Raw genomic sequence first — 14,705 nt, forward strand, 5'->3', positions numbered from 1 at the left:
CTCTCTTCTTCCCAGCTGAGATCCAGAGAGGGAAGGAGGGAGGGAGCACGGGCTGGAGTTCTGACAGCTTTAATTAAATCGCAGGTTCAAGGTGGCAGTGATCCATTGCGGGAGGCCTGGCTGCCACCCCAGGCCCCGCGGACGGGCTGGCCTAGAGAGGGGTCTGTGCCTACGGCCACTCGTGCCTGGGTCCTCCCCAGGTCTCTGCTTGGCACATAGGGTCTGTGAGACCTCGGTGTAGATTATTTGGGCTGTTTTTAGTGGGAGCTGAAAACAACGTGGAAGACACATTAGAATCGTCCAGCTCAGTCCAGCCAGAGCTGGACGCACCTGAAGGAGCCAGGGCCCCAGAGAGAAGCACCGGCTGGCCTGAAAGCGCTCAGTGGGAGGTCGTTGACCTTGGGGGGACTGAGACATCCATGCTTGGACTGTGCGTCACACACCAGGAGGTGACGGAGGCAGGGACAGTGGCACAGCTGGCAGGCTTGGCATTTATCAGCAGGGATGAGCTTCCCTGTGGCTGGCCATTTGTCCCTGGGCCCAGACTGCTCCCAATGACTTTAGCTTAAAAATTCCGCTTTTGTCAGGCAGGCGACCCCGGTCTTTCCGTCCATCCTTTGTTCCCTTCCTGGAAGGCCACCTGATTCCCACTGAGCTTTAATGCGTCTGGTGAGACACTGAAATTAATTTCTTGGCCTCACTGAAGGGGTCCGAGTCCCACCCCTGGCACCTCACGCTGCCCGTCAAAACAACACACTTGGCCCTCGGCCCCCAGCTCAGCTCCAAGCCCTCAGGAGAGCTGTGGGGACACGAGACCCTGGATGTGCCGTGACCCCACACTGAGTCACACTTGCCAGCAGGTCAAGAGCAGAATCGCAAAGGGAGCCAGTCAAGGCGAGACCGCGTCAGCCCCATGTCCCGTCCTTAGCAGCTCCCTCCGGGCCCCAGCCCCAGGTCCACTGCACGCGTAACTGGCCCCAGTCGTCACTGAACTGAAGCGTGACGTTCTGGAGGGTGCAGACAGCAGCAGGCATTCGTACCCTGTCCGTGTGCACAGTCTTAAAACCTCACTGCAGAGCCGGCCTCACATAGCTTGTTTCTTGAGAAATGTCCAAATGAGGCCTCGCCTTCAATTTGTTTTTTGATCTTATTATTATATTATATTCTTTTTAAATATAGACATTTCCTCTTTCAAGGGAGGTGGACATGGAAAAACATCACCGGTCAGTTGTCCTTTACCCTTGTCAAGACTGGAGGACATGATTTTCTCCGTTCTCTTGTTTCAGCCCATCGTGGGTTCCACGTCTTCGTGACTTCCACATTCTCAGTGAGCATCCACATGAGCCCGCCCGGTGTCCCCTTCGAATGGCCTTGCAGGTCCCTGGCAGGGATCACGACCTCACGGTGAGCGTGCAGAGCCTGGATTCAGCGGGCTGGCGCCCTGTCCCACCTGCTCTGGCCCCGGCCTTAAGTCACAATCTTTCTTAGTTTCAGTCTCATCTGTGAACTCCTGGGCCGAAGCACATGTGACGTTGGTTACGCTGCGGTCGTCCTCCCCAGAGCATTCGGCAGGCGCCGTGCACAGATGCCCAGCCATCAGCCCAGGTGCGCAAGAGCCTGATTCTGTTAAAGCTAAATATAGTTTCCCTCTGGAGCCCTCACTCTGCCTAATGGTAGAAAAAATAGATTCGCTTCCAGGTGAATGGCGTAAATCCAGGGCAGTAGATGCTTTTTCTGGGCAATTGAGGATTTTTCTCCTTCTCCTCTTAGGAGCCTGAGTTGCCGGTTCACCGGAGGTGAGGTGGCACCCTTGGCTGTCACCTCCTGTGCTGACATCTGCTGACCCTGCACACCGTCCCTGTCCCGCAGTGCTGGGCATGCCTGGAGTCATGTCCCCCCACAGCACCACCTCCCGGTGTCCGGCCCTCCCTTCGGGGTACAGTTTTGTCCTCTCTGGGACCCGGGGCGTACCACACCCCTCCCCACACACATCAGGAGCGAGAATCCAAAGGGTCCGTCCTGGGTCCCCCGGCGGCTCCTCCCCAGCTGCCCTCATTCTGGCTGTGTGGGGTCCCCTGTGATGCGCTCTAGAATTCCAGGTAGTAAGGAAGCCCAGACCCCACGCTCGTCAGGCGCCTGTCTTGCTGCATGCCAGGGCTGACTTTGAGGAAGGATGTCGGGCGCAAGGCCCCCTCTCAGGGCTGTCGCCAAGTCCGTGAGGCCCTTGGCGTGACCCGGGAGTGGATGCCTGGGCCACAGCCCGCGCTCCATTAATGTCCGACGTCATCATCCGAAGCTCTTGCGTCACAAGGACGAGCGCAGACGGAAGAGAAGGGGCGGAGGGCTCAGGGTGACTCCAGGGCCAGGCCTCCGCCGGCCGCGCGCCAGCCCGTCCCGCTGTCCTCCGCGGCCGGAAGTCGCCAGCTTCCGCGCGAGCGGCGCATTCCTCAGGCGCCTCATTCAGCTGCGGCGACAGGGACCCGAACAACAGTGGCTTAAACAAAGCGGGGAACTCCCCGTCCTTCTCAGTCCAGGCCCCGGCTGCCCGGCCTGAACGGTCCCGCGTGGGCTGATGCGACCCAAGGCGGTGCCGCGGGCGGAACGGAGGGGCGTGGCCACAGGGCAGAACCGGAAGCACGCCTCGCCGCCTCTCTCCTACTGGCCAGGACTTGGTCACGTGACCACACCTCACTGCACGGGAGGCTGGGAATTGTAATCTTTCTGGAGAAAAACAAGTAGACTTTCAGCTAAACCATGGGGCTCTACTGCTACAGCACAAGGCGGAAGAATGGAGTTTGGGGGACAGAGCCGTGCCTCCACGGCGGGCCCACCGGATGTGTCTAAGCCATGAGGGCCGGTTCCACTTATAACTAAGTAATTCGAGATAAAGGAGGCAGAACTGGAGAGCGTGATTTCAGCTGGGTCCAGGTGGTCATTGACAGATCAGGAAGAGAACTCGGGTGATTTCAAACAAACTGGAATTTTAGGTCTACGAGATCCGTAAGTAATTGGATGATGCAAATATAAAATTTAAAAACGAAAAAACAGCCATCTCCAACTCAAAGGGAGATGAAATTGCTTCTTAAAACACTTATGCCGCAGCAGCCAGAAAGGCCCACCAAGAAAGCCTGATGATGCTTCTGAGCAGCGTTCGTGCTGCTGGGTTCTCTTCAACAGTCATCGCCTTTATTCTCTGGCAGGATGACAACCTTTAATGCACTTCAAAGGAGCCACGTAGCGACTGTTGTCTCTCTGCCATGTCAGTCCAAACACACTGTTCCCTCAAACAGCCCTTCCCTCCCATGATCTCCGATGCTGCCTGGTGAGGCCCGCCATGGGTGGACAGGATGCTCGGTCCATCGACCCACAGAGATCCAATCTGCAACACACCCCTTCTCCATGTGCACAGCAGACCCCGACTCCACGCAGGAGAACTATTGTCTGAAGGGAGAATTGGAATGCAAATCTAGTTTCACTCTTGTTCTGCCAAGACGTTTAAAAACGAACATTCTGTGTCTCTGCACTCACAGAAGTCAGCAGTGTTGGCTGTGGGAGGACCAAGCTTTCTCTGTCTAGTTGGAAGCGATTTTTCCTGCACAATAGCCTCTCACTTGCCTTTCACTTCTAGGAACAATGGTCCCCCGAGTCCGAGATAAAGACAGAATTGTCTGGCAGATACAGTCTAGGAATGCAATAACGTGTTTCCAGCACTCAGGCACCTGCTGCATCTTTCTGAATGGGTGTGAATGTTTCTGCTGCAGACACGAGTACAGGCCTGGGGCCTGGCACGCAGTAGGTGCTCAACCACATTTACTGAGTGACTGGTTGGGATGGACAATAAAATCCAGTGCAGACGATAAAATCTACAGCATCCTTGTAGATGCTATAGAATGGTGCTGCCCCAACTGATAACCCCACCCTGGCTGCGCCGCTGCTACCCAGTTCTCAGGTGAGAAAAGCATCTTTTGGGCGTTTCCATGTTTTGCTGTAATGGAGCAGGAGGAGGTTGGGAGGCACTCTTATAGAGTGCTGGGCCCTTAGCTTCGGTTAATATTTTAAATGAAAGAATAAAAGGGCATGAGTGATGCTTCCGTGTCCGTGGGAAGCCGTGTGCCGCTCCTGCAGAATTAATGTCCGAACTAGGGCTTTGGAAGGGCATCATGACACTGTGGCACCTCGTTCCATGATCCTACCCCATCACTAACCACATGCGATTTCTAGGGATGAGCCAACCTCGGACCCTGGACATCAGTCGCCTGTCTGAATAGTGGACAGGTCTTTGCACACAGGCCCGGCCTGGCCGTTCTGCTCCTCATGCCACAGCGCCTGGTGCCTGCTGGGAGCCAGCCGAGGCCAGACTGGCCATTTCAGGGAACATTTGACGTGGGAGGAACGCCAGGCGCCGGATTCCAGGGGTGGGGGGTGGGGGGGATGACAGCTCTGTCGTGAAGGGAGCACTGGTGATTCTCAGATTAAGTCCCAGCCAGTCGGGGTGTCCGGACCGCCTGCCAGCCCTCCAGGCAGTTCCCCTGACAGCGATGCGTTTGCTGTGGAAGTCTGCGCGCCCGCACACTGCAGCCCTGCCTCGCACACCCGAGCAGGGCCAGCAACGCTGTCTGCCGGTTCCCTGTGTCCCAAGCTCTTTGCGTCAGGCACACTTTTCCTGCAGAGAAATCGACACGATTTGGCCCCAGTGCATCTCAGCGGGAACCTGCTGGGCACCCTCAGCCTTTTGTGCGTGAAGCAAGATGTTTGAGCTCATCCCAGAACCCAAAGCTGGGCTGGGCTTGGTTCCGATTCCCAGGGCGGCTGAGCGCTGGGCAGCTCCCTGTGAGGATACGTGGCCCACCTGGCCATGCTCCCAAAGCCGCTAGGTGCTGCCATGCGGGCTGCAGGCGAAGACCACCCACTGCAGGCGGCTGGCGGGTGTGTGGATGCGGACAACTGGGATGCACGGACCTGACCTTGAATACACGTCCGGGACATGCCTGGGGGCAGATCAAGAAGGTACACGGGGTGTCCCACCCAGACGACCTCTCTGCCTCCTCCTCCAGGGTGGGGGAAGGCCTTCAGGACAGGCATGTCAGGTGCTCTGGAAAGAGCCCTTAGTCACCGAGGTCGTTTGGAGGAGGCAGCGTCCCTTGCAGTCAGTAGCAGCTCTGAGGACAAGGCAGAGTCGTTGTGCAGACAACACCCATCTCGGTGCCCAGTGGCCATGGACCGTTTCTCTGTCCCTGTCCTTGAAGGCGCTGAAATCAATTTCTAGGCCCGAGACAGAGGCCCCGCTGCCTGGGAGCCATGGCAGCAAACGCAGCCTCCAGTTCCGATAAAAGCACCGTGGGCCAGAAACGCAGCCCGGGCGGCCAGCCAGCCCGGCGCCACGCCAGCTCTGGGCTCCAGGCCTCTGCCCCGACCTTTCTGAACAAGGTCAGATGTGCGCCTTCCTCCAGCTAGCCGCTCCTAACGCTCTGTGAAACCCGTTCTCACCCCAAGCCCCGAGGGAGAGGCTCCACGGCACCCCGTGATCCGCAGATAAAGGACATCGGACTTCTTAATAAATTCGTTCGTATTTGTCATTTGACAAATGGACATCCCGGATGCCGCCCCATCTCAGACAATTTCTGTAGAACTTTGACGGACTGTGAGTGCGTGGACCCACTGCCTCGCATGTGCACGGCGCTTACACACCTGTGTGCCGAGCGGCCGGGGCACCTGCGTTGTACGGTGGCCCTTTGTAGGTGGCAGGACAGCCAAGGTGACAGGGATTTTCCTCGTGCCGTCATTAGCCTGGTCACGGTCACAGCCGTGGTCAGGGAGGACAGCATCCTTGCCACAAGACTGCTTTGGAGTCGCAGTGGCACACGAGCCACCGATGAAGCCAGCATGCGCGCCCTTAGCTCTCCCTCACAGGGCCTGGCAGCCAGCTCGGGGCCCTGAGACAGCAGCACTGGCAAGGAGGCCGTCATACTGCAGGGAGTTCCTGTAAACTCGTGGACAGAAAGGTCACCCGGGACCTGGCGCAGGAATCCACGTGGCCAGATGCTGGAAGAGGGGGGCGCCCGCCCCGGAGCCGGCGAGGGTAGGGGCGGCGCCGGGTGAGAGACAATGCCCCCGGCCAACGGCGGGTCCAGGGTCCCGGCCCTCACAGGGGCTCGTGGCCTCTGCCCGCTGAGCAGGAATCCTCCAGGACCGCGTCCAACCGGAGCTGCTGGAAGGTTCTCCAGCCAGTGCCTCTTTCTCCTCCTGGGACAGAGCGGGGCAGGTGTCCCCTCACCACCCGAAAATGCCAGGTACCCCCGACCGTCTGACCTGCGTTCTCCCGCGGGCCCAGATGCTGGGCACAGGCTCAGACGCAGCATTTCGGCCACAGTCCAGGGCCCTTTCGTGCCTGGGAGCCCAGTGCAGACAGGTCTCCCGGCGAAGGCCACCCCGGAGGTTTGGCCTATTGATTATTTGGGTCAAAGTTACTTGAAAAACAGCCAATGCAGGGAGAGGCTTCTCTGACCGGAAGAAGGCCCTCCAGGGGAGCTCGGTCGTCACACCCTCCCACTGAAGTGCCATCCACCAGGAGTCACTCCTGCCACAGGAGGGGGAACTAGAAGTCGACACCACGCCCGGATGGAGCTGGTCGCGAAATACCGCACCTCGTGTGTTTTTCCAAGAGCCTCGTCATCTTCCTAAAAACCACCCCTCTCCCCGAGAGCCCCCCCCACGGCCTTCAAGTCTGAATTCCCAGCTGCCCTCATTCCCCACTCTCCCTCGACTGCCAGACTAGAGCTAGACAGTTCACAGACCGCTGTTTGTTTTCCTCCTGCTAATCTGTCTTTCATCACAGGGGTCTCAGCCGAGAAGTCGGGGAGGCCGCATGGGGGTCCGATTCCTCCCCCGCCCCCGCGAGCGCCGCTCCTCACCCACAGGAGGCCTGGGGCCGGGCAGAGGGAGCTGCTGCTGGGCTCGGGGCTGGGAGTTTCATTCTAATTCCCGTGAGAAGCTCGGGGGGTTTCGAGAGCAGCTGTGCCGAGGCGCAGTCGCCGCGTGGCGAGCCACGTGTGGGGCGCGTGCGAGGCGGGCGTGCACCGCGCACATACCTGAGCAGCATCGCTGATGGGCTGCCCCCGCCCGCACCCCCGCCCGCGCCCGTACCCGCACCCAGTCCCTGCAGCTGGGTGGACGCCGGCTCAGTCCCTGGGGAACGAAGCAGAGGCCGCAGCCGGGGTGGACACCCTGCTGCTGCCGCGGGGTCGGCCTTCACTCCGCGGGGACCCGGCGCCCACACCGAAGGGCGCGCGTGGGGTCAGCGGCCGCAGACACAGGCCTGCCTGAGCCTCGGACGCCCCCTCTCTGCGTCTCAGGCCCCTTCCCACAGCCAAGGCCTCTGAGGACCCCAGGAGAGGACCCAGAGGGGTGGCCTGGGGTCCGGGCCCAGGACTGAATGCGCGGGCCGCCTGGGGACACCTGCCCCGCTGGGAGAGAGGCCGCTGTCCCCTGGTCCCCCCCTCACACCGTGCCCTCGGGATGGAACCGCACGTGTGCCCAGAGAGCAGGGCTGGGAGCTGGTCCTGCACCCACCTTGGAGGACGCCTGTCCCCGCCCATGACTCCCTCCCTGCCCCGGTGAGCTCAGGGCTGGCTGTGGGGCAGGAAGTACTTCCGTCCATCGCTCACACCTGCACGAGACTCCAGGTGAGCAGCTTTGTGGTGCATGCGGCCCTGTGGGGAGACGAGGACCAGCCCAGGGTCTTCCTCCAGGTCCCTGAGGGTCCATGTGTGAATGGTGCCTAGAACCGCGACAGATCAGGTGTCGGGCCCCATGAGAGTCTGACTCGCAGTCCGGGCGGGTCCGAGGACCCCTGGCCTCTGCAGCTGCACCCAGGTCTGCAAGCCTGGCCCAGCCTGGGACCCTGCTCCATCAGGCAGGGCTCCAGGAGGGCTGCGGCTGGAACGGCTGCGGTGCCAGGCTGACTCCCCCGCGGTGCGTGACCTTCGGACAGACAGGGTGGTCAGGGCTCCGAGTCTGGGGCCCGAATCCTGGGGGCTTGAAGGTCCAGCTGTGGACGTGAGCCCTGGACGGGGCCGCCCAGCGCAGAAAGCCCTGGGGGAGGTGGTGTTCAGAGAAGCCCGGCCCACGCGCTGCTCCTCGGAGGGGTCTTCCTGCTGTGACGGCTAAGGACAGGCTGACCGAGTCACCTGCTCCCTGGGCAGGTGGCCAGTGGCAGGGGTTTGGAATCTACCTTGAGTTAGGAGCAGCCATCAGCATCGGGGCCGGGATTGACGTCCTGACGGTAGGCAGAGATTTTTCCGGCTTGGGTCCCCCTGTGAACCCCGAGCCCCGAGTCCCTCTGTGTGCACATGGGGGCAGGGAGAGGCAGCCTCCCCTCACCACACCCTCCGTCAGGGCGGGGGCTTGGGGGTGGTTTTGGGGGACAGATGTAGGTTGGAGCTGAGCCCTGCTCAGGAAGCTGTCTCTGTTCTGGCGGGGGACAGGCCGAGATGGGTGGGTGGGTCTAGTCCCCTGGGGGCCCCAACCTGGCCCCCAGGGACCACCCATCCATGGGGGTGGGGGCGCTGTGCTGGAGACCACTCAAGGAGGGAACCCCGGATCCCCCCAGGAAGGGATGCGGAACTCACTGCCTGCAGGTCACGGTGACATCAGCGTGGGCACAGAATTTGGGGTGCCACAAGCGGGGTTTTCTGCTGTGGTGCGTCCTGGCGAGGTGGGAGAGGGGTTCTGCGGAGGTGACGCCCCCAAAGCAGCCCAGGCGTCTGAGGAGCCCAAGGCAGGCAGTGACCTGGGACCCGGAGGTGCCCTGGAGCTGTTCTCCCCTTCCCCCCGGGGACAAGCGCGTCCCACCTGCCCCGGGACCCTCGGCCTGGGGGGAGGGGGCCTCGTCGCGTGTGTGGGCCATGTCCACGTGGTCAGCACATCTCTAGTTAGCCCATCGCCTCAGCACCCTGCCCCGCCTCCCGCGCCCTGGCCCCAGCAGCCCGGGCTCCGTTTAATATGCGCACCGCTATGGTCTCTCCCCTGAAGCCTGTGCCCACGGGACGCCCTCCAGGGGCACAAATACAGGGCACCACCAGCCAAAGGGGCGGCAAGGGGGGAGGAGACAGGAGGACAGAGAGACACGGACAGAGAAAGGGACGTGGTGGGGGGGGAGGGGGGAGAGAGAACAGGGAATGACCTGTGTCCTCCCTTTTTCTGAAGTTTGATTCACGCGTCTTGACTGTGAGCCAGTAGGTCGCCGCAATGTGAGCGCATCTGGCCAACTTGCAATCAGCCGGGGACGCAGCCCTGACATCAGAGCCGGACGCCCCCTCCGCCCCCCGCTTCGGACTCGCTCGTCCCTGAAATGCAGCAGGTGGCAACCGTCACCAGGGCAGTCAGGGTTAAATGGGTCTGAGCTGTAATTCAAAGTGACGGGCTGGAAATGGGGGGCCCTCGTCACCGGGACTGGCCCTGGAGGAGGAGGACCAGCCTGTCCCCGCGCCCGTCCCCGTGCCCGTCCCCGCGCGCCTCCGCGGTGGCAGGCAGGCTGTGTACACTGTGCCGCGTCCCCCCCGCGTTCACAGCAATCAGTCCACCAGAAAAAACAATTAAAAACCCAGGGCGGTGGCGGGCACGCACTGTCGCCATGAGAACACTTAAATAGCATTGGGAGTAAACAGCTTGAAATCTCACATTAAATTTGAACAAATACTTTACATTCGGCTTTCATCTCCGCAGTCAGATTTTTGTCATTTCCATGGCAACGTGCAGCACTTAAGCTAAACGCAGCCCGTCCGTGGCTCACGTCCTGGGATTCCCAGCCCGGCCGGGTCCACCTTTGTCCAGAACCCCTCGGCAGCCCCCGTCTTGGGTGGGTTTCTCATCTGGGGACAGGGCTGTGTGTCCCGGGTCCCCTGGTACAGGGGGTGTGTCTTTGCGGTAGTAGGAATGGCAGTTCTCATGGCCTCTGGGGCAGTTCGGGGTCCCAACCAGTTGTCATTCAACCAGCAAGGTACACACACCTGGAGAACTAAGGAAACACCCCAGGTCAGACTCACACACCTGGGCAGTGAGAGAGCCACCCCAGGACAGAAAAATGCACCTGGGAATTTGCGGAGATGTGTGAAGCCAGGACATACACTCCTGAAGGCGACATCCCAGGTCCAGAGAGACGCCCGGGAAGTCAGACATCCCAGCTAGAAAGATACACCTGGGTTCGCAGGGAATCCAGGTGAGAGGAGGCAAACCTGGACGCATAGGGAGGCAGCCCAGGTTATTGCGGACACATCTGATAGGGAGTTAATGTCCAAAACACATAAAGAACTCACAACTGAACCCTGTAGTGAAAACAGTCCAATTAAAAAATGGGCAGAGGACCTGAATAGGTATTTCTCCAACGACGACATGCAGATGGCCCAGACACACATGAAAGGATGCTCGACATCACCAGTCATCACAGAAATGCAAATTAAAGCTGCGGTGAGCTACCGCCCCACACCTGTCAATGGCATCATCGATGAGTCACAAACAAGTGTGCGTGAGGATGTGGGAGGGGGCCCCCTCCCGCACGGCCCCCTCCCGCACTGCCGGAGGGACTGCAAATGGGTGTGGCCGCTACGGAAAACAGTCTGAGGTTCCCAAACGTTAAAACTAGAGCTACCTTACGACCCGGCCATCGCACTTCTGAGCATTATCTGAAAAAACAACTCCGATTTGTAAGGGTCCGTGCACCGCCCTGTTCACGGCAGCGCTACGCACATGGCCGTGCTGTGGACGCCCAGTGTGGACGGGGTCGCGGTAAAGGAGCTTGGTGCCTATGCACGATGGGACACTAGTCGTGAAAAAAGAATGAACAACTACGATTCGCACCGACACGGATGGACCTGGGGGTGTTGGGCTGAGACAAGTCACAGACAGAAGGACAAATCCCGTACGGGTTCGCTTACACGTGGAATCTCAGATGACGGGAAGACGAAAACGGACTCACACAGAGAGCCGAGCGGGGGTGTGGGGGGCTGGGAGGAAGCGGGGGGTGGCGGGGCGGGGGGAAGCAGCAGGACCCGGCCGCTGGGGGTCGGTCACAGTCGCGGGTGTGGAGTGCAGGCGGGGGGCGCAGTCGGCAGTGCTATGCCGACCGCGTGGTCCCTGGTGAGGCCGCCGAGGACCGCGCCGCACCCTGACACTAACACCGACTGTCAGCTGCGATGGAAAAAGTATTTTTAAGAATTTTAAATCGTAAAATGCGCGCCCCTTCCAGCCTCATCGGGCGCTGGGGACTGAAGCCCCTTCCCGTGAGCAGTGGGCAGGCACGTCCTCGAGGCCACGGGGCTGGGGTCCGGAGAGCAGTGACAAAAGAGGACAGGAGCCGCCACGTCCAGAGGCAGGTCTGCCGTGGCACGGCTGGAGTGTCCCTTTCGAGGCCCCTCCCCAAAGGGGCCGCTCGCACTGTGACCACGTGGCCTTACAAAGCCACGGCCAGTTAAAATGGCTATTTCTGCCCCCGGTGAATGCCCTCGTCCCCTGTGCCCGTCCCCTGTGCCCCCGTCCCCTGTGCTGCGTCCCCTGTCTCCGTCCCCTGCACCCCCGTCACCTGGACCCTGCGCTGACCACCTCCCTCCCTCCCTGACCCTGGAAGGGTCACGGCAGATGTAGAAGACTCTCAGTTACCGGGGTGTTGTGAGACGTGTCACCTCTGTCCCCGTAAGGCCACTGCTGTCTCCACTGATGGGGTCAGCACAGTGAGCGGCCCCCGGCTCCCAGGACCCCCCAGCTCTGGGAGGGTGACTCTGCCATGCCTGTGTCACCTGGGCCCAGGGACGTCACAACCCGCCCAGCAGGGGTCCTGTAGGTGCCTCTGCACTGCTGTCCCTGAAGTGACCGATCAGGTCCACGCTCGACTCTGCCTGGCCTCCAGGCCTGTCACGTGACCGGTGACGGTGGCCACCCCACCGTCTTCACAGCAGGCGGTGACCTTTAGTCCGCCCACCCTGCCAACGCCGGTGTCTCCACCTCCAGTTGCTTTGGATACAAACGAGCCATTTGCAGCCACTCGGACTGCTGCCCTCCCCGCCCCCGTGAAGCTGCCCCCACCTCTGCCTACCAGGCAGGACCAGCCTGGGGCATGAAGGCCCCTGACCATGCTGGCCCTGTGGCCCCGTGACCCCGAGTCCCCTCCGTGCCGCCGAGCGAGGCCACCTCACACGTGGCCCTGGCTGCCCCGCGGTGTCCTGGCCCTGCCCCCTCTGGCTGGCGGCGGGCGACGCCCCTGCAGGCAGGGCTCCCTGCACACTGCGGCCATGAGAGTCCTGTCTTCCTCGATCGACCCCGAAACCCCCGAGCTGACCACACCCACGTCCCATCGGAGTGGACGGTGCCTGGCTCCAGCCCGCAGGAAGTAGATGGTTACGTGACAGGCAGCCCGGAGTGGACGCCCACAGCCCCCCGCGGCCAGGCCACGTCCGAGCGAGCTCCCCCACACCAGGCCAGGCCCAAAGCACCTGTGCGGTCTTGCCTCAGGGGGTCATCACCACCCCGAGGTGGGGACCCCGAGGTGCAGACAGGCTTGAGAACACAGCCAGTCACACCTCTCCAGGGTGGCAGCGCTGGGGCCGAGCCCGGGCGGCCTGGCCCGAGCTGGTGGCCCTGACCCACTGCCCTCAGCAGCCAGCCCCGGTGCAGCCAGCGGCAGAGGACAAGGTCCCTGTGCTGGGCGCACCCTGCCTGTTTCTCCATCTCAGGGCTGGAGCCACCTGGAGCCCTCGACCGTGTCCCGGAGGCCAGGGGGCTCGGTCACTGCCCAAGCCGCCTCTCCTGGGGGATCAGATTAGGCCCTTCTGGGGGTTCTGCAGCCCAGGCCCTGCTCGCAGGAGGGAGGCGTGCAGGTCCTGCCTGGCTGCGGTTCTCAGAGGCTAACAATGAGGGGGGGCCCCCCTCCCCAGGCCAGGTGGCGGGAGACGCGCCCCAGTAAGTGCTGTGCTGGGGGTCAGGGAACAGCTGGGCCACAAGAGACGCTGCATCTCCCAGCCCAGTGGCTGGGGGCCGGGGGCTGGGCCGCCCACCTTCCCTGCCCCCACCGCACCCACCACCACGCCGCTGACACCGCAGGGCCCCCCGGCCCAGGACTCAGCCTCTGGGACCTGTCCCCATGCGTCAAGGCCTTAGAGCCCCCAGCCCCTCGTTAGGGGGTCAGGCCTGCCTCTCCCCTCTTAGAAATTAGCACTCGTTTTAAATCTAATAATATGGATTGATGATTGCATCCAAGCGGAAATTAAAGGGATAAATAATCCATAACTCTTTAATGTGCTCTTTACACAGAAATAGCTCCAGCTCGAGCTCCAGGCTTCCTAATGAATTATTTAACTCAGCTGCACTAAGTTAGGAAATTTTCTTAATTTTAACAATCGCAGCTTCCTTTGTATTCAAATTCATATAAAACACATGAATTTAACGTTCTGCAGAAAGTTCAGTGAACTGTACGAAGATGAAACTTTAAGTACGCTTGATGACTCAGCAGAATCAAAGCCCAGGGCCCTGGGGGACCGGCCTGGGGGCCCCGCAGGGAGTGGTGGGGGTCTCCGTGAATTTCAGCCCTGGAATAAACCTGAGCGTTTCAATGACCCATAAGGGGGTCTTTGGGGCTGAACTTTGGAGTCCTTCTGGGTCCAACAGCCACCCTGGGGCCCTGCTGCAAACTGTAGGCACAGCCCTAGCCGGCCCCCCAGGCCAAGGCTCCCGCCAGTGCTAGGCGAGGCAGGTGGGACGCGCTTGTCCCCAGGGAGAACAGCTCCAGGGCACCTCTGGGTCCCAGGTCACTGCCTGCCTTGGGCTCCTCAGACGCCTGGGCTGCTTTGGGGGCATCACCTCCGTGGAACACCTCTCCCACCCTGGCAGGATTCATCATAGAAGAAAATCCCGCCTGGGGCACCCCGACTTCTATGCCCACGCTGATGTCACCGTGACCTGCGGGCAATGAGTTCTGCATCCCTTCCTGGGGGGATCTGGGGGTCCCTCCTTGCTGGCCTCCAGCACAGCGCCCCCACCCCCATGGATGGGGGGTCCCTGGGGACCAGGTGAGGGCCCCCAGGGGACTGGACCCACCCACCAGTCTTGGCCTGTCCCCGGCCAGCACAGAGACAGCTTCCTGAGCAGGGCCCACCACCTGATCCATCACGGCTCCAGGAGCCATTCACACATGGACCCTCGGGGACCCAGGGCTGGTTAACGTCTTCCGCGGGGCCGCGTGCACCACAAAGCCGCTCACCTGGAGTCTCGTGCAGGTGTGAGCGATGGACGGAAGTGCTTACAGCCCCACAGCCAGCCCTGAGCTCACCGGGGCAAGGAGGGAGTCGTGGGCGGGTCCAGACATCCTCCAAGGTGGGTGCAGGACCAGCTCCCAGCCCTGCTCTCTGGGCACACGTGCGGTTCCATCCCGAGGGCAGGTACACGGTGTGAGGCGGGGACCAGGGGACAGCGGCCTCTCTCCCAGCTGGCCCCTGCCCAGGCGGCCCGCGCGTTCAGTCCTGGGCCTGGACCCCGAGGCCGCCCCTCTGGGTCCTCTCCTGGGGTCCTCAGAGGCCTTGGCTGTGGGAAGGGGCCTGAGACGCAGAGAGGGGGCGTCCGAGGCTCAGGCAGGCCTTGTGTCTGCAGCCGCTGACCCCACGCGCGCCCTTCAGTGCGGGCGCCCCCTTGGCAGCAGCAGGGCGTCCACCCTGGCCGCAGCC

This window comes from Rousettus aegyptiacus, unplaced genomic scaffold (assembly GCF_014176215.1).
Source record: "Rousettus aegyptiacus isolate mRouAeg1 unplaced genomic scaffold, mRouAeg1.p scaffold_m13_p_5, whole genome shotgun sequence".
In the NCBI taxonomy this organism is placed as follows: domain Eukaryota; kingdom Metazoa; phylum Chordata; class Mammalia; order Chiroptera; family Pteropodidae; genus Rousettus; species Rousettus aegyptiacus.